This window comes from Macaca nemestrina, chromosome 2, assembly GCF_043159975.1.
Source record: "Macaca nemestrina isolate mMacNem1 chromosome 2, mMacNem.hap1, whole genome shotgun sequence".
Taxonomy (NCBI): Eukaryota; Metazoa; Chordata; class Mammalia; order Primates; family Cercopithecidae; genus Macaca; species Macaca nemestrina.
The window spans coordinates 95420164-95444692 of NC_092126.1; the positions used below are offsets into that span (position 1 = coordinate 95420164).

Sequence of the window (24529 nt, forward strand, 5' to 3'; positions counted from 1 at the left end):
AAACAGTAGCCTCTACCTTAACTAGCCTGTGAACATTACTAAACTATTCTACCCAGTGAGTATATAGCATATAGTGTACAGTTACCATTTACATTAACTACACTGGGGACCATGATTTTTCAACTAAAGTTATGTTCAGTATACTCTACATAAAAAGAGGAATTGTGTAAAAAAATTAGAACATTTTCAAAATTATTAATTTTAAAAAGATGTTTAAATCTTTATCCAAGATATTGAGAATTACCCACTTTTAAGTCTTTAATATGAATAAATACTAAATAAAGGTACCATTTATCGAATACCTTGGAGCTATACATGCTACACTTTACACTGGAGCTTAAAGGATAACTCTTATTATCCTCATTTTACAGATAAGGAAACCGAGGCTCAGAAAAATGAAGGAAATCACCCAAGATCATACAGTTAGTAAGCAGCCGGATAGACATTTGATACAAGTTCATTAGCATTCTGGTAATCATTGACGTTTCAATGACTGAGAGTTCATAAGATTAGTAATAAATGGATCTGTAGTTCAACTCAAGTGCTTACCTTCAATTCACAAATCTGTACCACAATTGAGTGTCCTTTCACAGTGAAAAAACATTTAAAATAATTTCTCTACCAAGATAATCTCAGCAAAAGCAGACATCAACCAGGATGAAATGTTTATTACATAAATCCATGCCTATTTGCTAATAGGGGTATAAGCATTTACCAAAGTTAACAGTTACAAAAACTCATGTTACAACATAAAAATATTGCCCTTTCTCACAGGCGGTCAAGAGTTGAACAGATTTTATAGTTAAGGTCCAAAAAGTTATAACCATCTACAAACTACAATCGTTCTTCTAATTAAAGATATACGAAATACACTAGCAGGAAACATATAAAAGCCAAAGCAGCTGCTATAACTGATATCTTAAAAAAAAAAATAAGGGGTGGGCAATTTTAATTTAAAAAAATAGATAAATATTAACCTTTTAAACTGTTAGTATAATAGTTAAAACACAAGAAATGTCCCCAAGAGTTATTTATTTAAGGGCTTTATCCTTGAAAGTCATTACATTATTCCAATAAAGATGAAAGAGTTTATTTTCTCTAAATTATTTAGTTGTAAGAGTTAGCCTTCAGACAGGTGTTCTATTTATGCAGATGGCAAAATAAATTATTCAGAAATAAAGACAGGTGAAACAGATGGAAAAGCAGGGTAAACCAAGAAAGCCATGAGCAGCTGCTTAATAGGCCCCCAGTGCAGCACCCAATTCTGTACCATGGTCCAAGTTACCTTGTTAGGGACAGTTCTCGATACGTACACCATCATCCACATCTCAAAAACTCCTTTGAGGCCTTGTATCAACTTCACTGATATTGTTATTGTTATTATTAAAGTAAGTCATCCAAAATTCTTTATGAAAACTTAATTTTAAGTGTCTTCACCTAAACTATAAAATATTCCTGTGGGCATTTTTCCTTCCAGATCTGAGAGTGAATTGCATTTCTAAATTACGTACTTGAGGCTCTTTTTAAAAAGTAATTCTTATATTCTAAACAAGAAGAGCTATATTAGGCTTCCTCCTAGCATCTTTCATAAATTGATGGAGTTGCCTATTAAGATTCCCTTTTAACAATAAAGGTCTGTTTCTTACTCCAATGATTTGCCGATTCAACCCCTATGGGTAAGAGTGCCAGGAATACCTACTTTTTGGTAAATTCCGCTCTAGGAGAATATTATAGTAGCGTGCCATCATATAGCATGGCGATCTTCTGAAGAAATTCTGGGGAATATCTGTTTACAAAAATGGACCATGAAGGGGAAAAAATGTTCAGGATGTGCATCCCTGCCTTTGTTTAGTTCATTTAATAATGCAAACAATTTAAAGACTACCCACTTAAGGGAGGTCAGTTCAGGCATAGGGGTTACAGGAACAGAGAGGAAGGAATGCTGAAGGAAAGACCAGCAGCATTCCCTAGAGTGATACATTCTAGCCTGAATGCCAGGAGACCTGGCTCCTAGTCCCTACTCTGCCTTAATCTGGCCTTAAGACCAAGGCTAGTTAACTTCTCTCAGCTCCAGTGTTTTTATTCACTGAATGAGAAAGTCAGAATATTACCAAGGTCCCTTGAGCTCTTGTGCTCCATAAGTCTATATGAATTTGAGAAGGGAAAAAGGTAGTCATACATCCATAAATAAAAGCACTTAATGTGCATTGCTTGCATTAGTTTTTAATCTAATAGTTATTTCAGAGGACACATTTTAGTTGTAAAGAAACAATTACACCTGCTTTCCACAAATAGAGAGAAGCAGAGGAAGGCTATGATGTAAGTTAAAGATTCAGTCTTCTAAATGGTTTCTATGAGTTGGATGTTTGGTGCTGATAAAGTTGACCATTCAAAAACTTGACTGAATTTTTCACTTTTTACTGAAACTTGGTTCATATGATGTAGACATTGCCTTTAAAAAACTTGTTTTGAACCAATGTCCAAAATGCATGTCTAAATGCTCACTGATGTATTTCAAATACTGAGTATTAAAGATGTCTTCGTTGTTATTGCCATGTTGTCTAAACACCATCTTAGCATTAAAAATTAACCCAGGCCCTTATCTGGGCAACATTCAAACCGAATATTTCTGACTTTATTCACCCCCAAAATATTTTAATTTTAGCTCATGGCCAGCATTGTGAAAGGACTATTACTTCACTAGAGGAACTAATGGTCTAAGAGGAGAAACAAATGTGTAAGCAAATCATTACAACTCAGTGGGACAGTCTGTGATCATTGTGCTGGCTTTGTGATGGATTTACGCCCATTTCAGGCCTTATTTAATGTTCTGTCTTTAAATAAACTTGCTGTTATAGCCTACTACGTTTATCTCAGAAGTATGTTTTATGTCATTTATACATATGGAAAATCAATAATAGCAAGTCATATAAATTAAATATATAACCACTGAAGTAAATATATTTGTTGGTAAATTACCACAAAACCTCCTGCATGCCATCAGCAGAATTCATAAAATACAGATGGGCCTTATTGATCATACTGAGGATCCTGGACTTTTTCTTAAATAATTTATTCTTTCCTTCATTTAAAGAATAGATATTGAGTACTTATTAGGTGCCAGGCACTATTCTCTGTGGTAATAACAATCTATTTAGGGACTTTAAACAGCATGACAGCATTTAGACAGTTTGGTTTCTAATTTGGTTTGGAAGATTAATTGAAAGGACATTGAGACTAAGAGACCAGGGGTTAGTTAGATGGCTACTGCAAGTTCAGACAAAATAAAGACCCAAATAATGAAAGTAATAGTTGCCATGGAGATGGAGATAATCACTTCAGGGTATGAGTAGGAGGTGAAGTCAATAGGACTTGGGGACTATTTAGCTGTAGGGAGTAAGGAAGAGAAAGGTGTCAAGGTGATCACCAGGTTTCTGGCTTGCACGAGTGAGTGCAGCTTGGTATCACATTCCTGATTCATCTCGTACTGGGAATGTTTAATGGATCATTAAAGGTTGTTATCTCCACCTTAGAGATTTACTGATGAGATACTATGGTATTAAGCTCTCTATGCGCTATTATAAGGGTAAGTTTACCAAAATAACTATGTGGATATTGGTGGATTGGGGCCAGAAGATCAATTGAATCAATTGTCTTAAGACATGAAGTAGACCTCAAACTACATTTTGTCTTTCTGAAAATTGAATTCACTCAAAGACTTTGTGCAGAAGCCATCTAAGATGGCCATAGACTCAAGACTAAACTCACTTGACTGTCTAGAAAGAAAGAAAAATTCAAGACTGAATAAATAATGTGGTCTTTGACTTGCTCATTCTCCTTTTAAGGAAAAAATAAAAATTGCTGCAAATGATGAGGAACAAATGGTAAAATCATTAATACTCCAGATAATGTCACTGGAAATGTCCCCATCCTTCAGGTGTGGCCTCCACTTCTGCTGCTTCAGTCAACAATATATATTCCTGGTGAACCAAGTAAAGTTATAAAGATACCTAATTATTACTCAGAACAGAGATATCAGTCAACACAGTGAAGAAAACCACATTGACCTTCTGTCAACAAGAAGAGGATCCTGTTACAGTCGCTCTTTGCTGCGTGATCCAACAGGTTATTATCCAGCCACTCTTTAGAGTAAAAGTAAACAAGTCAAATAAATGGTCACTTTCAGTAAATTGACATATAAATTATGAGACATTATGTGCATACTCTTAAGGTAATTACTTTCATCATTACAAAACCATTATTTATAATCTTCTAGGTAGGGCATATTGAAAGTTGGAGATTTATGGATATGATTAATAGAGTGCAGTGGAAACTCAGAAAACAAAAAAAAAAAACGCTAAGGTTGTTTAAATGTTTAGGATCTCAGTATTTCTGAAATACATTTTATAGAGATGAGATCCAGAGAGGATAAATGACAGGCATAACTAGAAAGTGGCAAGATTTGGGGGGAAGACCCAGACATGCTGATTTCTAATTCATTTCACACTAACAAAAAGCAGTTTTCCTGAATGTCTCCAGGCATGCATCCAGCTTTTAGCAATTAAATTCAAACATGTATCTACTCTTTAGGAAGACCAGAGCCTATACCCACAACCCCAGGCAGTCATCTTTCACATATGGCTCCAACAGTATTGTTGGGAAAACAGCTCAAAGTGCCAAAGACATTTAGGCAGGATCCAAGGCATCGCCTTTATATAGAAAGCACAATGCATTGGATTTTTTTAATGTATCTATTAATTTCTACAGGGAGTTCTTAGAATTTCATTGTAACAAAATCGACACTTCACCATTAATGAAAGAATGACTTTTAAGCAAATCTTTGATCCAGGAAAATCATTCTCGTTCTGTGAAAGAGCTAGTGTGCATAGGTTTACAAAAATGAACCCAATATTGAAAAACTTCACAGAATCTCACTCCAGAAAGTGGGGCTCAAAATGGCTAATCAGAAATTTTTTCCTCCCAGAATTGCCTTTTAAAGAAAGCTAACCCCAGATCCCACCGACTTTTTAATGCTAACATAATTCAGAAGCTTTTCTTCAGCAGGAGAATTACAAGTCTATCTTAATAATGCCTGGGGCTAGAGAGTTGGGAAATTAAATGTTATTTAGTTATCTCTATGAGCAAGAAAAGAAACACTCTAAATACCCAACTGAATTTTTTAATCCTTGAAGAAATATGTGATATATATCAAATGTGTATATATGAGATATATATATAAATTTTTATAGTTTCATATATTTAAAAGATTCATTAAAGGTTATTATCAATTGATTCCATTTATCCTGTGGTCTCAACTCACCAATATCCACATAGTTATTTTGATAAACTTACTATTATATTAGTGCACAGTGAATCTAATATCATAATATTTCATCAGTAAATCTTTAAGGTGGAGATAACAATCTTTAATGATCTTAAAGTTATATGTAAAAGATTATATGTAATATATAAATTTGACACAGTTATGCTATGTATCTATAACCATATATAGTTATGCTATATATAGTTATACTATGTATCTATAAATATATATAGTTATGCTATATATAGTATATATATTTGTTATGACTATCTTTTTATGGTTTATATATATATATATATATAGCAAAACTATATCAAATTTAATATCACAGTCCTTAGACAACTACAAAAGCTAGATCGTGGCAGTCTCGTTTTGTTTAATGAATGTATGAGAGCCTACTATGTGCCAAGCCTGGTGCTCAAAGAATGATAGAGAAATAAATAAACATGATCACCAACTCCCAAAGACTTTATAAGGTAATGGAAAGACAGCTGTAACAATAAGAAATAGAAAGAGGTACTGAACATGAAAGTATTGACATTCTGCCCTAGAACTGTGTTAGTGAGTCCTCTCTTGATCAGGAGAATAGAAGGAAGTATTTTGAAATCCTCTCTACGTGCAATAAGTCATTTGTTCAATCATTTAACCATTCTTTGAGCAAATATTTATTGAGGATCAACTACATGAACAAAACAAAGCGCCTAGCCTATCAAAGCTTCATTCTAGTGAAAGAAGGCAGATAATAAGCAAGCAAACAAAACAAAAGACAAATAAATTATGTGAATTTTGTTTCAGTAACAATACTATGGAAAAACATCAATAGGACAAATAGGATATACAGCATGCAAGAGCGTAAGAGCAGGCCCCACTGACGAGACCTACGCTGAAGAGGAGGTATTAAAGGGGCAAGTCATGTGGGTATTTAGGAAAAGGGTATTCAAGACAGCAGGTGCAATAGCCCAGGGACACACCAGGAAGGCCTATCTGTCTGGAGCAGAACGAGCACAGAGCAGAGTGGTAGAAGGTGAAGTTAGAAAAGTAACTGGAAAATAGATGCAGATTGAGAATGTCTTCACTAGCAAGGGTCACTAACTTGAATATTAGGTCATATGTTTATATGAATTTTCATTATGTCTAGTAGGCAAACAGTAAACTGGTAAAATCACAACAGATGTGCTTAGAAGACTTCAGAGGAAAAGTACATCAAAATTAATATTTTAGTCCCTAACAATCTAGTCATACCTTATAGAAGAGTTGACTAAGGAACAATGATTAATAAACATAGAAAGAAAAAGAATAAGATGAGCAAAATGTGATGCCAACTTTCAAGAAACTCTCAGTTCAGTAGATTCCTCTGACCCTTACAACAACCTAATGAATTAAGTATTATTACTCCCATTTTTAATTGAGGAAATTGATGTAAGTAGCTTGATCTAAATTACATACATGGTGGACAAACCAGAATTTAATACCAAAATCTTTAATCTCCAAGTCTTGTGAATTTTCATTCTAAAATGGCCTACTTAAAAATATCACTTTTTCTCTCCTCCCTACCTTTGTAGAAATTGACTTAAACCAATTCACTTTGAAAGAAAGCAATGTAAAATATAACTTTTATAACTGTGTGCTTGTTTATAGAAGAATGAGAACTAAAGGTAGAATGTTTTAAATTGTGTCTATAAGATCTTAATTAATTAGTTTGATACTGTGGAAAATATGTCTCTATATTGCATTCAAAAGTACCCATAATTTGTTGAAGAGTTCATTTTGTGATATAATAAGAGAAAAAAAGATGGGAATTTCTGTTGTCTAGCAATTTTCATTGGTTGAACAATTTATACGGAATGAACTCTTTCAAAAGAAAAAAATTAAAACTAGCAGAAGTCCACTTTCCCATTAGCTTTAAAAAAAAAAATCCCTAAGATTTGTTTTTAAATATAAAGAAAACTGTTAAATAATTCTTTCCTAGTATTCTCTGCTGTCCCATAGAGGACCTGATTAGAAGGTTTCAGAGAGAAACAAGTACAGTAAAATTAAGAATGAAGGTAGATTTTACTTAATAAGCTAATTTCTTGTAGTCTGTATTATTGCAACAATAAAATATATATAAAGTTAAAATTCACCTTCTATGTGTGTCTTCTTGCAATCTCATGCGGCAGGGTGCCTCGGGAAGAAGACTTCACTATCTTTAAAAAAAGAAATTTAATTTTTTTTAAGTGTATGTGTTCATTCACAACTGTTATGTTACCAACTCCTTCCCTGAGTAGCTGAAATTTCCCCTACAGTTAGATGTTCCTCTTCTTTTACATGCTTTGTAATCAGATAAGCAAGGGAGATCACAAATGTTCTGTCCCAGCCCTGGGGCTGTATCAGGAAAGAAAGGCTACTTTCTTTGCCTTAGCTTGCCATATGCATTTTCACATCGTGAATTCTTTACTGCTTGAAAAGTTAACACCGGCGAATCCCTTTAACTGGCCCTCACTGGTTGAATTCAGGAAAGGTGCCAATTATACAATATTCCTGATTTCCAGAGTTCACAAAGTGCGCATTGTCTGAGAAATAGATACATTTTATTTTCTGATTTACTTTTAAAGACATATACCTCTAAGCAATAAAACATCTCAGATTTTTTTTTTTTTTTTTTTTTTTTTTTTTTTTTTTTTTTTTTTTTTTGAGACGGAGTCTCGCTCTGTGGCCCAGGCTGGAGTGCAGTGGCGCGATCTCGGCTCACTGCAAGCTCCGCCTCGCGGGTTCACGCCATTCTCCTGCCTCAGCCTCCCGAGTAGCTGGGACTACAGGCGCCCGCAACCTCGCCCGGCTAATTTTTTATATATTTTTTTAAGTAGAGACGGAGTTTCATCGTGTTGGCCAGGATGGTCTCTTTCTCCTGACCTCGTGATCCGCCCGCCTCCGCCTCCCAAAGTGCTGGGATTACAGGCGTGAGCCACCGCGCCCGGCCCAGAATATTTTTATTAGGTGATCCTTGACTCACTTTTATTGTTCAGAATGTAGTAGAAATACTGGCTGGGAAAGGGAAGACCCAAATTCTAGTCTTCTCATGGTAAAATTAGTGATGGTGGTAGTGACCAGGTCTATAAGGTCCCCTCCAGATCTAAGATTCCCAAAGCTGTGCTGGCCACTGATGAGCCTCTTTCTCTGACGTCCAGCTTTGCCATGTATCTATAGCATTGTCATTAAGCAGTGGTGAACTGTTTTACTGAATCCCTGTTCTAGCATTTCTGGAGAATATTCCAGTTAAGCGGCAGTGCCATTTATCAGGGAAAAGATGTGGTAAGTTGTTGTTATCAACTTAGAGAATTTACCTTTATTCAATTATTTCCTAAGATGGATATGCACTTATCTCTAACTTTGGGAAGGGGGATATAGAAGAATAAGGCTTATATTTTAACTTTTAATTCCTCCAAACGTAAATGTAGACACATTTGTATCTCTGTAAACTTTTTAAAAACCATTCTCATTATTTCAACAATTTAATTTAAAATAATGTTTGGGGACAACTATTCCAGATATGACAAAGTTTTCAGTGCCTCATTCTCTGACATTTTCAGCAAGTGTACAGCCACAACGAAGGCTGAAGTTTGGCAGTACGCTTTTGAAACCACAGCTGTCTTGAACATGCTTTAAATCGTCTTGACTGCACAATGTACTAGAGCAATGAAGTCAATTCTGCAATCCCAGTGAAATGTTCAAGTCTTCTATTTTCTTTTAATTGACTTTGAAGAGCAGTTTATATTTTCTGAATGAATAGGTGATTTTTTGGCTGTTCTTAATTAGATTCTCCTTTTATTGCTTTATAATCAGATAATATGGTCTATATGATTTCTGCTTTCTGCAATTAATTGAGATTTTCTTCATAGGCCAACAGTACATGGTTAATTTTCTATGCTATTTATGTTTCACAAGACAGTATATTCATTCCTTTTTGGATACAAAGTTAAACATTAAACATGTTAACGGTGTTATTTAAAACTCTAGAGCCTTTCTTGTTTTTAGCTAATTGTTCTGTTATTTTCTAGGGCACTGTCTGCTACTGTAATGGAACATTCATGACTTTTTTCTTTTCATTTTTAGCTGTTCTTGATTTACCTCCTTTAAAGCTATACAGTTAGGTACAAAATGTCCATGACTGTTATATATTGTTGGAGATTTTTTTCCTTTCCTCAGTGTGAAATATCCCTCTTTGTCACTTTGGCTTTTTTACCTGACTTCTGTTTTGTCTTAGGTTAATTTAAAAATACTTAAACTTTATTTTTCATTAGTGTTAACCTGGTATGTATTTCTTGACTTTTAAATTTTTCTAAGTAATTTATTTTGCATATCTGTTATCAATAAAATATAGTTGGATTTTTTTAACCCAAACTGAGAGTCAAAGTAATAGGAATACATTTATTATAATTTCTTATGTGTAAACTTCTTCTTGCCATAGTAATTTAAATTTTGCTTGTCTTGTTTTGTTATAGATTGAATTTTTCTCCATATTGTTGTATTGATTAAAGCTGTTGTAGAATTATTTTATTAATTTGGAGATAGAAAGATTTGTTCTACTGGCTTTTCTACATGGTTCAAAGGTTATGTGTTCTATTTCAACTTTTCCAGCCTTTCCCTTATACTTCTAACATATATACTTAATGTGTATTTTCTATCAGTGGCAAAATTTAATTATAAGTGAGAACCCTTAACATACTTTCATGATGCTATTAGGATCATTAAGTTTTTTATTGTGTCCTCAATTTTGAAAAATTATTTTTTAAATTGATAATACACCACATAAGAAAAAAATTAAAAGGTACAAAGAGGAATACAATCAAATCTGTCTCTCTTCCATCTCTGTCCCCTAGCCTTTCAGCTCACTTCCCCAGAGGTGACTACTAGTAAATATTTCTTGTGTGTTCTCACAGAGATAGTTTGTGCATTTATAGCCTTGTAGTCAAGCTTTTTTTTTTTTTAAGACAATGGTATCATATTCTATACACTGTTCTGTGTGTTTTGTGTTTTATGTATATATTTTGCTTTTGTTCTCAGCAATATATTTTGGGCATCTTTTAATATAAACATAGGAAACCCCTTTTTTGGTCTGATTGTCTTTTGCTTTTTTTAAAAAAAAAAACTGTTTTAAAAGGAAATATATTTATTAAAGAAGTAAGACATCCATATGTCTTTTTTTAAAAAAATTAAGACACGCAGTGAAAACTCTAGCTTCTACTCTCTGTTTGCCCACTTTCCAGCGTCAAACTAGGAAATCGCTATTTTCATTTTCTTGCATTTTTCTATTGTCCCAGAGCTTTTCTGTACAAGTACAATAAAAATGTACATGTTTTCCTCCTCCTTACTCACAAAAGATAATATAATATAGTTGCTCTTTGAACAACATAGATTAGAACTGTGTGGGTTCACTTAAACGTGCAAATTTGTTTCAGTAAATATCTAAGAAAGTTTTTTAAAAATTTGTGACAATTCAGAGACTTGCAGACAAATCACATAGCCTATAAATAGTGAAAAATTATGAAAAAGGTAAGTGGTGAATGTATAAAATATACATAGATACTAATGTATTTTATTATTAACTATCATGAAGTGTACACAGGTCTATTAAGTTGAAATTTATCAAAACTTCTATCCACAAACACAGACCATACATGGAACCATTTGTAGTCCAGAGAAATGTGAACAAATATAAAGATGCAGTGTTAAATCATAACTGCATAAAGTTAACTGTAGTGAATACTGTACTACTGTTATAATTTCATTGCTACCTCCCATTGCTATTGTGGTGAGTTACTAGTTATTAGTGTTTATTTCAAATATTGTGTGCTGTGGGATGCTCATCATCTCCACTTGAGTAGTTCCTCTCTCCACTAAATAGCATATTGCAATAAAAAGTGATCTCTCCCAGTTCTCAGATATTTGTCATATTTAGTGCAATACTGTAAACTTTGAATAACACTATGGGACTCATACAAAGTGCCACTGGTGATGCTGGGAGTGCTCCCAAAAAGCAGACAAAAGTCATGATATTGCAAGGAAAAAAAAATCAGCAGATATGAACTGTAGATTGAAGTTTGCAACTACAGTTGCCCGCCATGTCAGTACAATATCAATGAATATAATACAGTAAATGTGACTATAGTACATGTAAATGTGTCTTCCCTTCCTGATGATTTTCTTGATAACATTTTTTTCTCTGGTTTTTTTTTGTAAGGATACAGTATTTAACATACAAAATATATGTTTTAATTGATTGTTGATAGGATTGGTAAGGCTTCTGGTCAAGAGTACGCCATTAGTTGTTAAGTCTTGGGGGAGCCAAACGTTATACGTGGGGAACAGAAAATCAAAAATCGCATGTTCTCACTTACAAGTGGGAGCTAAACACTGAGTACATACGAACACAAAGAAGGAGACAACAGACACAGGCCTACTTGAGGATGGAGAGTGGGAGAAGGGTGAGGACGGAAAAAATACCTATTGGACATTTACATTAACTGGGTGATAAAATAATCTGTACAACAAACTCCCACTACACATAATTTACCTATATAACAAACTTGCACATGTATCCCTGAACTGAATATATATATATATATAATTTTTTTGGACAAACTCTCACTTTGTGTATGTGTGTGTGTGTGTGTGTGTATATATATATATTTTTTAGACAATGTCTCACTCCTTCACCTAGGCTGGAGTACAATGTCACAATCTTGGCTCACTGCAACCTCTGCATCCCGGATTCAAGCAATTCTCCTGCTTCAGTCTCCCAAGTAGCTGGGATTATAGCACGTACCACCACGTCCAGCTAATTTTTTTTTTTTTTTTTGTATTTTTAGTAAAGATGAGGTTTTGCCATGTTGGCCAGCCTGGTCTCAAACTCCTGTCCTCAGGTGATCCACCTGCCTTGGCCTCTCAAACTGCTGGGATTACAGGCGTGAGCCACCACACCCAGCTGAAAATAAAAAATAAAATAATTTAAACACACACACACACACACAAAAGTTAGTTGTGGTTTTCACCTGTTTGAGGAGTTGGTATCTCTAACTTTCATGCTGTTCAAGGGTCAACTGTATATACTTGCCTTTTCACATAACAATATATTTGCAGAGAACTTTCAATATTTTACCCATCTAGTTTCTACAGTCATTTTTACAATGGTGTGGCACTTCATCATTTGAGTGTACAATAGTTTATTTAATCATTCTGCTGTTAATAAACATTTGGTTTTTGTCTAACTTTTTGCAATTACAAAGATGCTTCAATAAATACCTTTTTTATATGTTATTTTACTCACTTCACAAGTGTATCTGTTCAAATAAATCACTTACGTGCAAGAATATCTGTAGGATAAATTCCCATATGTAGAATTGTGCTATCTTCTTAATGCGCAGTTTTTCTTTATATGGATGTTCTATAATTTACTCAACCAGTTTCTTATTGATAGATATTTGGATTGTTTTCAGTATTGTGCTAATACGAAAAATTATGCAATTAATTTCCTTGTATATAAACAAGTGAAATTTCATTTACGTACGTACATATTTGTAAGGTCACTTCCCAGATGCATGATTGCTGGGTCAAGGCCACTGTATAACCTGATATGTGTTGCTTGACTTCTCTCACTGCTCTTCATATAGACTTTACTGATCTTACTCTCACCAGTAGCATTTAGGAGGCTTATTTTCTCATTCTCTCACCAAATCAATGTGTTATCAAAGCATTCAAACTTTTTAATCTTATAGATGAAAAGTGTTATCTAATTGTACTTTTAGTTTGCATTTTTCATAGTATGAATGAAGTTGGGTATATTTTCAAATATTTAAGAATCCCTTATATCTTCCTGCTTTTGCCTACTTTTCTATTATATTATTGGCCTTTTTATTGATTTATAAGAATCCGTCGTATATTGAGGATATTGATCTTGTGTAACAAATATTTAATCTCCAAAATCCCTCATTATTTATTGTTGGTAGATGCAATAATTCCTTGGAACTCTCTAATATTAATTGTCCTTATTTTAAATTATTCTTCTGTTTGTTCTCTTACTCCAAGAATGTGGGCTAATCTTTAAAAATTCCTGTTTATCTGTTTTCTGTGTTTGCTCTAAACCAGCCTCAGTGATGATGGAGGAAAGATAGAATGTACTGTCAGGTAATATTTTATGTCTTGGTATAGAGTCTCCACATCCTTCCTAGGGGGAGAGAAGTAAATGCCTTGGGCAATATTCTGCCCCTCTGGCCCCAGAGCCCCCTCACCTTGGCCTGTGGGCCAGTTCAGCCACTGCCTACTTTAGCATACATAGGTTGGAGAGACCAGAGGCAGGGACTGCCCTGTCACAACAGTGGGGCTGCCAATTACACATTCTGATGTGTGTCTGCGGACCCTTCCTTCTCCTTGTAATCACTGACTCTGAGCTTGGGCTTCCCCGGAATTGTTTCTACCTAGGGATAAGTCCAGACATACTTCTTTTTAGTATGTTTTGCTTTGTTGTGCTTTGCAAACACTGCATTTTTTATAAATTGAAAGTTGGTGGCGACCCTGCATCGAGCAAATATATTGGCACCATTTTTCCAAGAGTATGTACTCACTTCGTATCTGTGTCACTTTTGGTAATCCTTGCAATATTTCAGATGTTTTCATTATCATGTCTAGTATGTGGATCTGTTATCAGGGATCTCTGATGTTACTACTGTAGTTGTTTTGGAGTGCCACAAACCATGCTTTTATAAGACAGTGAACTTAATAGGTAAATGTTGTATGCATTCTGACAGCTCCACCAACTAATGGTTCCCCCATCTCTCCCGTTTCTTGGCCCTCCCAATTCCCTGAGATAAAACAAAATTGAAATTAGGCCAATGGCCTCTATATCTTCATGTGAAGAAAGGGTTGCACATCTCTCACTTTAAATAAAAAACTGCGAGGTAGACATGTCAAAAGGTGAGAGAGGTTGAAAGCTAGGCCACCAGTAAAAGATTGTGATTCACTGAAGGCTCAGACAATCGTTAGCTTTTTTTTTCTAGCAATAAGGTCTTTGTAAATTAAAGTACGTACTTTTTTTTAGACATAATGCTATTGCACACTTAATAGACTATAGGGCAATGTAAAAGTAAATTTTATATGTGCTGAGAAACCCTACTCTTTTGTTCAAGTTTTGGGCCATATCTTCTACAGGTTATTTCTCCCATAATTTTGTCCTATATAGTCATTTTGTTTGGTGGGTTGGTTTTTTGTTGTTGTTGTTTGTTTTAATATTGAGGAATCCTCAAGATTTATGGTCTGCTATTACCATTTTCTTGATAATAAAAATAAATCAGCATAGTTACTGACGTTTCAGTCTGAAATACTGTTTCTCTCTGTGGCATGTTTTTTGTTGTTGTTGTTGTTTTTTGTTTTTTTGTTTTTTGTTTTTTGGCAACAAGAGAGATGCGTGCTCAGGATACAACCTTAATAAAACCTCCCCAAATTGTCTTGAAAACCTGAAAGGTGGGAACACTACCTACCTCTCCGACTGGATGATTTTGCTCATTCTATGCTTCTTGAGGTCAGAGTTGATAATATCTACAAACTTGGGACTTACTTAACATGGTGTCTGGCTCATAAGAGGAATTCAATAAATGTTTATTGCATGATGAAAAGAAGGAAGGAAGAAAAGAAGAAAGGAATTTTAAGAATTATTTCTATTAGGGTTAACTCAACATGTTTTTATTGAGTATATTACTACATGCCAGGTCCCTCTAGGCACAAGTGTTATAAATCTGAGTAAAACACTTTTCTTGCCCTCCTAAAGCATGTGTGTATAAGCAGGGGAAGATTAGAAGCATTCTTCCTAAAGTCTAAGGTTAATATCCTCAGGAAAAAAAAAAAGATATAAATATATTGTAACTAAATCAGGCTTTCGAGGAGAACAGAGAAGGTAATTACTTGGTAATTTGGACAAATAGAGAAGCTTATTTCTAGGTGACTAAAACTAGAGGTAGAGGGGGAGAGAACAGAGGTCTAAACCATATGTTTTATTATAGGCACAGGAAAGGTTTTGCAGATGTATCGCCAACTTTTCCATATACTCTCAGTCATAAAAAGGAGCAATAACTGCATATTTTTAAAAGATGATTTAAAAGTAAAGTTTCTTGGAAATACAGATGACAGATAAAGTATAGCAGGCAAGAATTATTTCAAATATTAAAATAATCTTTTGAACTTTGTTAATTTTAACGTAAATTTTGCTTTTGAACACATTAGGCTCGTGCTTTTAGGAAAGTGGTTTAAAATTAGCAAGCAAGAGGTTTGCTTTTGTGGTGGGTGCTCCATTCTGAAAAACTTAAGAGCTCACTTCTGTTCTCCACCATGCATAAATTCTGTAGCGCGAACAGTTCTCACTGGCGTAGCCTGACACAAGAGCAGGGGCAGGATGCCTGCAACCAGGATACTGGGAAGCGACAGGAGGGGTGGAGGATAAAAGGAAAGCAGACAGCAGGGAGGCCAAGAGAAGAGAGATTGATCTTATGATCTAAAAGGTGACAATGCATTACATTCTAAAAGTATGTTTTCCAACATCCTCCAAATGTTGCCTTCTTATGTTCTATGGCATGTGAGATTGGGTTCTTTCTGATAAATAAGCCTACCTGCATGCACAGCCAGACACTGTAAAGCACGGCAGTGGGGCAGCATACAGAGCTGTCCAGCACGTGGCCATCTTTTTGCAGGATGGCGTGAGATGAGAACAGAGAAGAACTGTAGGTAGGGAGTGGTCTAAAGAACCAGCAGTGGGGACAAACACCCTGGAGAGTGTCATTAAGTTGCTTGATTCTTTCTGCCTCAGCTTCCTCATTTACAAAATGGGGGTAATCACGGTAATTAGCTCTTACGATTGTGGACAGGATTAAACAAAATCACATACTTAAAACTCTCAGCATAGTTCTTGGCACACAGCAAATATTTGATAGTGTACTCTTTTTATGATGATTAATTTCTTCATACCACCCAGCTGCAATACCTTAAACAGGTCATTCTTAAAGCTGCTGTCTGGTGATCCCCAAAGGTTCTGAGACCCTCTCAGGGGGTCCACGAAGTCAAAACAATTTTTGTATAGATGTTATTTTCAAAATAATAATATGTTCATAACAATAAAAAATATGACTTGCCTTTTTATTCTCATTCTGGCATGAATGCACAGTGAAGTTTTCCAGAGGCTGCATGGTATATCATGCCACAGGAGATTGAATGCAGGGGCAGATATGAGAATCTAGCTTCTTTCTGTGAAGTCAGGCATTAAAGAGATTTGCAAAAATGTAGAACAATGTAACCCTTCTGACTAAATGTTTTTGTTTTAGAAAAGTATAGTTACTTTTTACAAAAATATGTTACATGCACTGCTAGGGAAGCTGAGGCAGGAGAACCGCTTGGACCCGGAAGGTGGAGGTTGCAGTGAGCCGAGACTGTGGCACTGCACTCCAGCCTGGGCGACAGAGCAAGATTCCTCAAAAAACATAAAATGTAATAAAATAAAAAAGTTTACATGTAATTAGTTTATTACTATTTTTAATGAATTAGTAAACAAACATTTTATAAATTACGGATCACAAGGTCAGGAGATCGAGACCATCCTGGCTAACACGGTGAAACCCCGTCTCTGCTAAAAAATACAAAAAACTAGCCGGGCAAGGTGGCGGGCGCCTGTAGTCCCAGCTACTTGGGAGGCTGAGGCAGGAGAATGGCGTAAACCCGGGAGGCGGAGCTTGCAGTGAGCTGAGATCCGGCCACTGCACTCCAGCCTGGGCGACAGAGTGAGACTCCGTTTCAAAAAAAAAAAAAATTTCTTACTTTAAATTTCTAGTACTGTAAATATAAATATATGGAACCTACATAAATAAAACCTCTTTGGAATCCTTAATAATTTTTACGAGTGTAAAAGGGTCCTGAGACCAAAAATTTTCAGAACTTCTGCCTTAAATCACACAGGTAATCATTAGTATAATTCCTTTTTTCTCTATTTTTATTGATTTTTAAACTTTATTATTTACAAAGGCTATGGGAAGATTTAGAGTATAAAAATAAGTGAAAAGAAGGATTAAACATCCTATAATCAAACCACTCAGTGACAGTCATTATTAATATGTTGGCCTATATACTTCTCGTGTTTAATTCATGAGTATATCATGCACACATAATTAAAATAGAATAATATGGGACATAATGTTTTGGGACTTTTTTATTCAAAATATAAAATCAACCTATGTCATTAACTGTTTTTCTACAATATCCTTTATAATGACTGCATTATTATTTATTTAATTAAGCTCCTATTTTGGGCTATTTATGTTGCTCACTTTTTTTTAACGTTATACAGAATGTTACAGTGAACATCCTTTATATGCATACTTAACGATTTCTTAGAATGAATTCCTAGAAGTAGAATTGTTGCATCAAGGATACGCCTTTTATTTATTTATTTATTTTTTAGACGGAGTCTCGCAATGTCACCAGGCTAGAGTGCAGTGGTGAGATCTCGGCTCACTGCAAGCTCTGTCTCCTGGGTTCAAGCGATTTTCCTGCCTCAGCCTCCAGAGTAGCTGGACTACAGGTGCATGCCACCACGCCAGGCTAATTTTGGTATTTTTGGTAGAGACGGGGTTTCACTATGTTGGCCAGGATGGTCCCGAGCTCTTGACCTCGTGATCTGCCCACCTCGGCCTCCCAAAGTGCTGGGATTACAGGCGTGAACCACTGGAGTCTCACTCTGTTGCCCAGGCTACAGTGCAATGGCGCAATCTCGGCTCACTGCAACCTCCGCCTCCTGGGTTCAAGGATTCTCATGTCTCAGTCTCCCGAGTATCTGGGATTACAGACACGCACCACCACGCCCTGCTAATTTTTTTGTATTATTTTTGGTAGAGACGGGTTTTCACCATGTTGGCCAGGCTGGTCTCCCATACCCGACCTCAGGTGATTCGCTCGCCTCGGCCTCCCAGAGTGCCGGGATTACAGGCGTGAGGCACCGTGCCTGGCCAGGATATCCATATTTTAAGGTTCCTAATATCTGTTGCCAAATCACTCTTCAGAAATGTTGTACAAGCGCATATATAGGCAGTTTATAATTGACACCCTTGCATTATTTCATATCTTTGCCAATCTGATAGATTTAAAATACCTCATTTTTATGATTTATATTTGTTGGATTACTAGCCTGTTTGATTATTTTTTCATATTTATCCTGGCTTTTTATAGTTTACTTTCTGTAACATGCTTATTAGAATAATGCATTTTTATCGAATTGATGTAACTTCTAAAAGTTGCTCAATTCCCTCAAGTATTATATACTGGGTTACACACTGGCTTATTAAACACCAGTGATTACATAGTTGTACAATGTTTAATATCTTTATAAATATAAGCGAAATCCTGTTGGGTAAATTCAGTTGCTGCAAACCCTCCTCACTGTGTTTTATCTCTATGAAAATTTGAATATCAAAGAATCAGGTAACCATCATTTATATGATCTAAAAATTAGGAGTATGTAATGGAACGGTACAAAATTACAAAATGCTATTTAAAAGTAAGTAAAATTATTTTTTATTTTTAAAAATTATTTTTCAATATTTGAAAATATTCAAAAGCAAATAAAAATAAATATTTTTTAGTTAAATATTTTTTGGTCACAAATAGTTTCCCAAGCCTAGCATGATATTAGCCAAATCAGGCAAAACTCCCACGAATGTTAACTAATGAGAAGAGGAACCATGCCTGTGTGGCACAGGAAAGAGAAAGACGGCTAAGGATAGGATACTGCAGGGATAGAGAGGGCTGGACAGGGCCACCTGGGGCCCCGGCAGACCGTGGTGTTCACAAGTGCTGGATGCGTGTGGGCTGAAACAAAAAAGTGTCAGGCAGTGCGTTAGTCTAAAGTTGGGCTGGCTACAGCCTTATAGTCCCAGCATGCATACCCTCTTCTCTCTCCTCAACCCCTCCCTATCCACTATCTGAGGCCAAAGTAAGAGAGACAGGACTCATGGAGAAGCCAGAAATAGCTGAGCAGAGCAATAGCCCCCAGATTAGCAGGCTGGGGTTCAGTCCCGTGAAAGGCTCCAACAGGAAGAAAAATCCATGCTGATTGTATGGCTCAGTCCACGCAACAGAGGCAGAAGACTTCTATGGAGCTCAGTTTGTGCCTCACACCAAGTCAACAACAGCAGGCTCCAAAGATCCTCCCTGTCCTTGTTAAGAAGAGCTAAACAAGTAGGTTAGACCAAGGCTGTAGCTGCAAAGAGCTGAGCAAGGAACAGACCAACTGAATACCAGCTGCTTCTAACTGTAATACCATTCATCTCATTCTGTCCCTGAAACTCCAGGCAGAATCCTGCACACAGTGGGGCCTGCAAATACTTGATCAGTATTCTTAAGAATTTTTGTGAACTCTTTAAAACAAGGATTTTGTTTACTAAAAATAGTGGGAAAATAAAAGTTACTCCCACTTATGTCACTGATCATTTTATCTAAAGTGGGGCCTGCAAATATTTGATCAGTATTCATAAGAATTTTTGTTAACTCTTCAAAACAAGAATTTTTTTTTTTTTTTTTTTTTTTACCAAAAATAGTGGGGAAATTAAAAGCTTTACTCCCATTTATTTCAATGGTCATTTCATCTGCTTAAGTTTCCTACTGGGAATCCTAGTAAATATTTAAGCCATTCCGATCTACCTTGCCAGTCGCTACTTAGGGAGAATTAAGCAGTGGATTACAAGAATGGTTTCTTCAGAAGCTTTGAAGTCTACTGTTTTAGGCTTTACAATCACAGGAATGTCTCATCCACTTCCCCTTCTCCTTTCTTTTTTAATCTTTTGTTTTTTTAAAAAAATAGCTATAAACACACCAACCTATGTTGCTATAATGATTTTCTTAGTGAACACTGTAGTTAAGGTTATATGCAGACTTTTATTATAATCCCTCATCTTCACTAGTTCCCAAGTTTTTGAACACATCCCTTTACCGTAAAACTTTCCAGGCTTTGTTCCTCGTTCAGATAAGCTTTAAACTCAGTCTGTTCAGCTACTTCTGAGAAGGGAGCAAACAAGAGTGTAATGTTTTGCTCGTGGGTATTGGAAAGCCTAATTTACAAAAGTTCACATATTCAGCAGCACCACTCATTACTTGGGAAAATGTCATCATCCAGGGAATTATCAAAGAATCAAAAGAACAGGAGAGAGCAGTTAAATGATATGTAAAAGGCCAACCAATTTGGCTCCTACTCAGACATCGCAATTCAAAATATCTGAAAACCCGCCTATTGATAAGTGGATATTCCATATATCAGAATTTTCTACTCTAAGAATGAATATCATTAACTTGAGTTATTTTCATGTACTTGAGAGTAGTTTTTGTGCACAGCTACTACTCTTCAGTGGTTTACTTTGGTTTAAAAATTAATCTTCAATTCACTATGGTTACAAAATCAAAACTTCCTTAAGATTTTACATTTACCACATAAAACTTATAAGCCTAATATATTTTAGCAAACATTTTAAGGGCCTTAAATTAATATTTTGTCCTACCTACAAAATGGATTAAATACCTTAAAATATTCTTAATTATATTTACTAATTCAATATATTCAATTTTCCTTTAATTATAGCTTTTTTGACTCAATAAGCTTTTCCAAAACGTTTAAATAAATCATATAAATGTAACAAATAAATTTAACTTAAAAACCTCAAATCTAAGCCAATTACTTAATTCCACATTTAAAAGTTGAATCATAAGTCTGTCATTTACTCTAAGAAGCCAAATTTTCTTAAACAAACTATAAATGCCTGAATTAATAACCAGCACAGATTTTTATGCAAAAATGTCAATACTATGAGTTTGGATTTTATAAACACTGTGTATTTAATTCTGTATTGAGGGGAGTTAAATCCTGTTTACTGGATAATAAGTAATTATGTCATCCTAAGCAAATTTTAGGATTACTTCTCAGTTCCTCAAGACCCTTGTCTGCTTCCATCATGCCAATAATTCTTTTCTGAGTTATTTTCTTCATTTCTTTCTTTTTTTTCTTAGTTATAGCACCTGCCTGCTGCTACCCAAAATCCACAATTACCATTAATATCTTAATGCAAAGCAATTTAGCCATTCTGGCTAAATTTCTCCTAATTGGACCTAAACAGGTCTTCTTTTCCGTCTCAAAATTTCTACTAAATTTTATAATGTAATAAGCCTTAAAAAAAAAAATCCAGTGGTCTTTGAGATATCTGGTGCCTTAACTAATGCTCCTGATCTAACATGTGGAAGCAGAGTAAGATATTTCATTCTAAATAGCATTTATCTTCCTTCCAGGTTAATTAAGTGTTAAGCCTCCTAAGGACAAAGATTATAATTTTTACTCTTTTTTATTTTTATTACTTACTTATTTTTACAGACAGGGTCTCGCTATGTTTTCCAGGCTGGAGTGCACTAGCTACTCACAGGCACAGTCACAGTGTGCTGCAGCCCTGAACTCCTGGCCCCAAGTGATTCTCCCACCTCAGACTCGTGCGTAGCTGGGACTACAGGCACATGCTACCACATCTGACTTTACTCTCTTTTCAACTCCGCCCATACAATGGCCTTCTAACAGTGTTTCTGTTGATTCATGGGGGCCCAGAAATCATGCTGGTGTCCTACATAGTGGCATCTTTTGAGAGGAAGTGCAGAAAACTAAAGTACAAACTTTTTGCTACTCATTCCATTGAGAAGTGGAATCTATTTCCCCTCCCCTTGAATCTGGGCTGACCTTAGTCACTTATTTGACCAACAGAGTAGAGTAAAGGCAAAGTTAGGCCAGCTTCAAGGCTAGGCTTTCAGAGGATTGGTAGCTTCTGCCTTGCTCCCTTGGAGCCCTGTGACATTGTGATATAAGATGGCATACATAGTTGGTCTCTGAGGCCGGTCACTCCGGCACGAGCTTCTAAACCCTTGTACTTTCCTGCGTAATCAGGGTGCTAAGGGACGCATTCGTTCTAATATTTGGTCTTTGACCCCAGTTCTTGACACAGAGCTTCTAATCTCTTGGAATTTTGTGGGTGCTAGGAGCATTTTTTTTGGTGCCTTTTGGTGGGCTCCTGAATGTGTGCTAACCCATGGTTAATGGGAATAACCCATGATTAGAAGCTTGAACTTTCAGCCCCACACCTCATTATCTAGGATGGGGAGAGGGGCTGAAGATTGAGTTAACAGTCAATTATGCCTACATAATATAGCCTCCATAAAAATCCCAGAACTTTAGCACTCAGAGAACTTCCAGGAGGCTGAACATATGGAGGTCCTGGGAGGAAAGTGCACTTAGAGAGTGCATGGAAGTTCCTCACCCCTCTCTAAATACCTTGCCCTGTGCATTTCTTTCATCTGCCTGTTAACCTGTATCTTTTGGTGTATTCTTTATAACAAATCAGTAAATGTAAGTAAACCACTTTCCTGAGTTCTGTGAGTCACTCTAGCAAATGTTCAAACCCAAGAAGGGGGTTGTGGAAAACTCCAGTTTGCAACCACGGCAGACAGAAGTTGTGGGTAAGCTGGGAACCTACTACTTATGATTGGCATCTGAAGTAGGGGCAGTCTTGTGAGACTGAGCCATTAACCTATGGGATCTAATGTTATCTCCAGGTAGACGGTTTCAAAACTGAGTTGAGTCCTAGGGCACTCAGTTGGTGTCCACGGGATAACTGCTTGGTTTAGGAAAACTCCCACATTTTGGTGACCAGAGATATTCTATGTTGATAGTATAACAGGAGAAAACAGTTGGGAGTTTTCCTATTATATACCACTACCAACAAAAAGCCTGAATTCCCTGAGGCTGCTATAAACTGAGGAAGCTCAAGTCATGTGAAGAGGTCACACACGGGTGCTCCGCCCAACGGTCACCCTCACTACTAGATGTTTGAATGAATTATCTTGTACATACAGCTCAGTCAATACTTCAGAAGACTCTAGTTGATCTCTGACTGTAATTACATGAAAGATCCCAAGCAAGAACCATCCAGCTGAGCACAGTCAACCCACAGAAATAAGAGCAATAATAATATAATGTTTTTGTGAGCCATTACACTGTGGGGTGGTTTTACTAGGAAGCAAGATATAATTGGCATAACAGATAATCATGACTACGGTTTTGGGGTTTTAAAAATTTATTTTTAATTGATACATAATAATTGTACACATTTATGGAGTACATGTAATAATTCAATATATGTATACAATGTTTAGTGATCAAATCAGAATAATTAAGATATCCATTACTTCAAACATTTATCATTTGTGTTGAGAATGTTCAAATTTCTCTCTTCTCGCTATTTTGAAATATACAACAAATTATTGTTAACTATGGTCACCCCACTATGCTATATATAGAATACTAGAACTTATTTCTTCCACCTAACTGTAATTTTGTACCTCTTAATAAACTTGTCCTTACTCCTCCTCCCTTCCCAGCCTCTAGTAACTATTATTCCAGCCTCTACATCTATAAGATCAATTTTTTTAGCTCCCACATATAAGTGAGCACATGTGGTATTTTTCTTTCTGTGCCTGGCTTTTTTCACTTAGCATAATATCCTCCAGGTTCATCTATGTTGCCACAACTGCAAATGAGAGAATTTCATTCTTTTTTTATGGCTAAATCATATTCCATTGCGCATATATATATATATACACACACACACACATATATATATACACCACCTTTTCTTTATCCATTTATTTGTTGATAGACACTTATGTTGATTCCATATCTTAGCTGGGATATAATACTGCAATAAACTTAGGAGTGTAGCTATCTCTTCTATCTCTTCAATATACTGATTTCCTATCATTTGGATATACCCAGTAGTGGGATTACTGATTTATATGGTACTTCTATTTTTAGGGTTTTTTTGAGGAATTTCCTCACTGTTTTTTTAATGGCTGTACTAATTTACATTCCCGTCCATCAGTGTATAAGAGTTTCCCTTTCTCTTCATCCTCACCAGCAATTGTTATTTTCTGTCTTTTTGATAACAGCCATTTTAACTGGAATGAGATAATAGATTATTGTGGTTTGATTTGCATTTCTCTGATGATCGGTGATGTCAAGCATTTTTTCACGTACCTGTTGGCCACTGTATGTCTTCTTTTGATAAATGTCTATTCAGATTACATGCAAATTTTTAATAGGATTATTTTGATTTTTTG

At 35.7% G+C, this 24529-nt stretch overlaps 1 long non-coding RNA gene across 4 annotated transcripts in view; it reads right to left on the reverse strand.

Annotated features, from left to right (window-relative positions):
* LOC105480096 (uncharacterized) overlaps positions 1–24529 on the reverse strand; it is a 121401-nt gene that overhangs the window by 16509 nt on the left and 80363 nt on the right. For 3 of the 4 annotated variants that reach the window (XR_011619929.1, XR_011619930.1, XR_011619931.1), the window contains one exon: positions 7447–7509. The exons of the other annotated variant lie outside the window; for it this stretch is intronic. This is a non-coding gene — a long non-coding RNA (uncharacterized lncRNA). The remainder of the gene's footprint in view (positions 1–7446; positions 7510–24529) is intronic. 4 annotated transcript variants of the gene reach the window in all.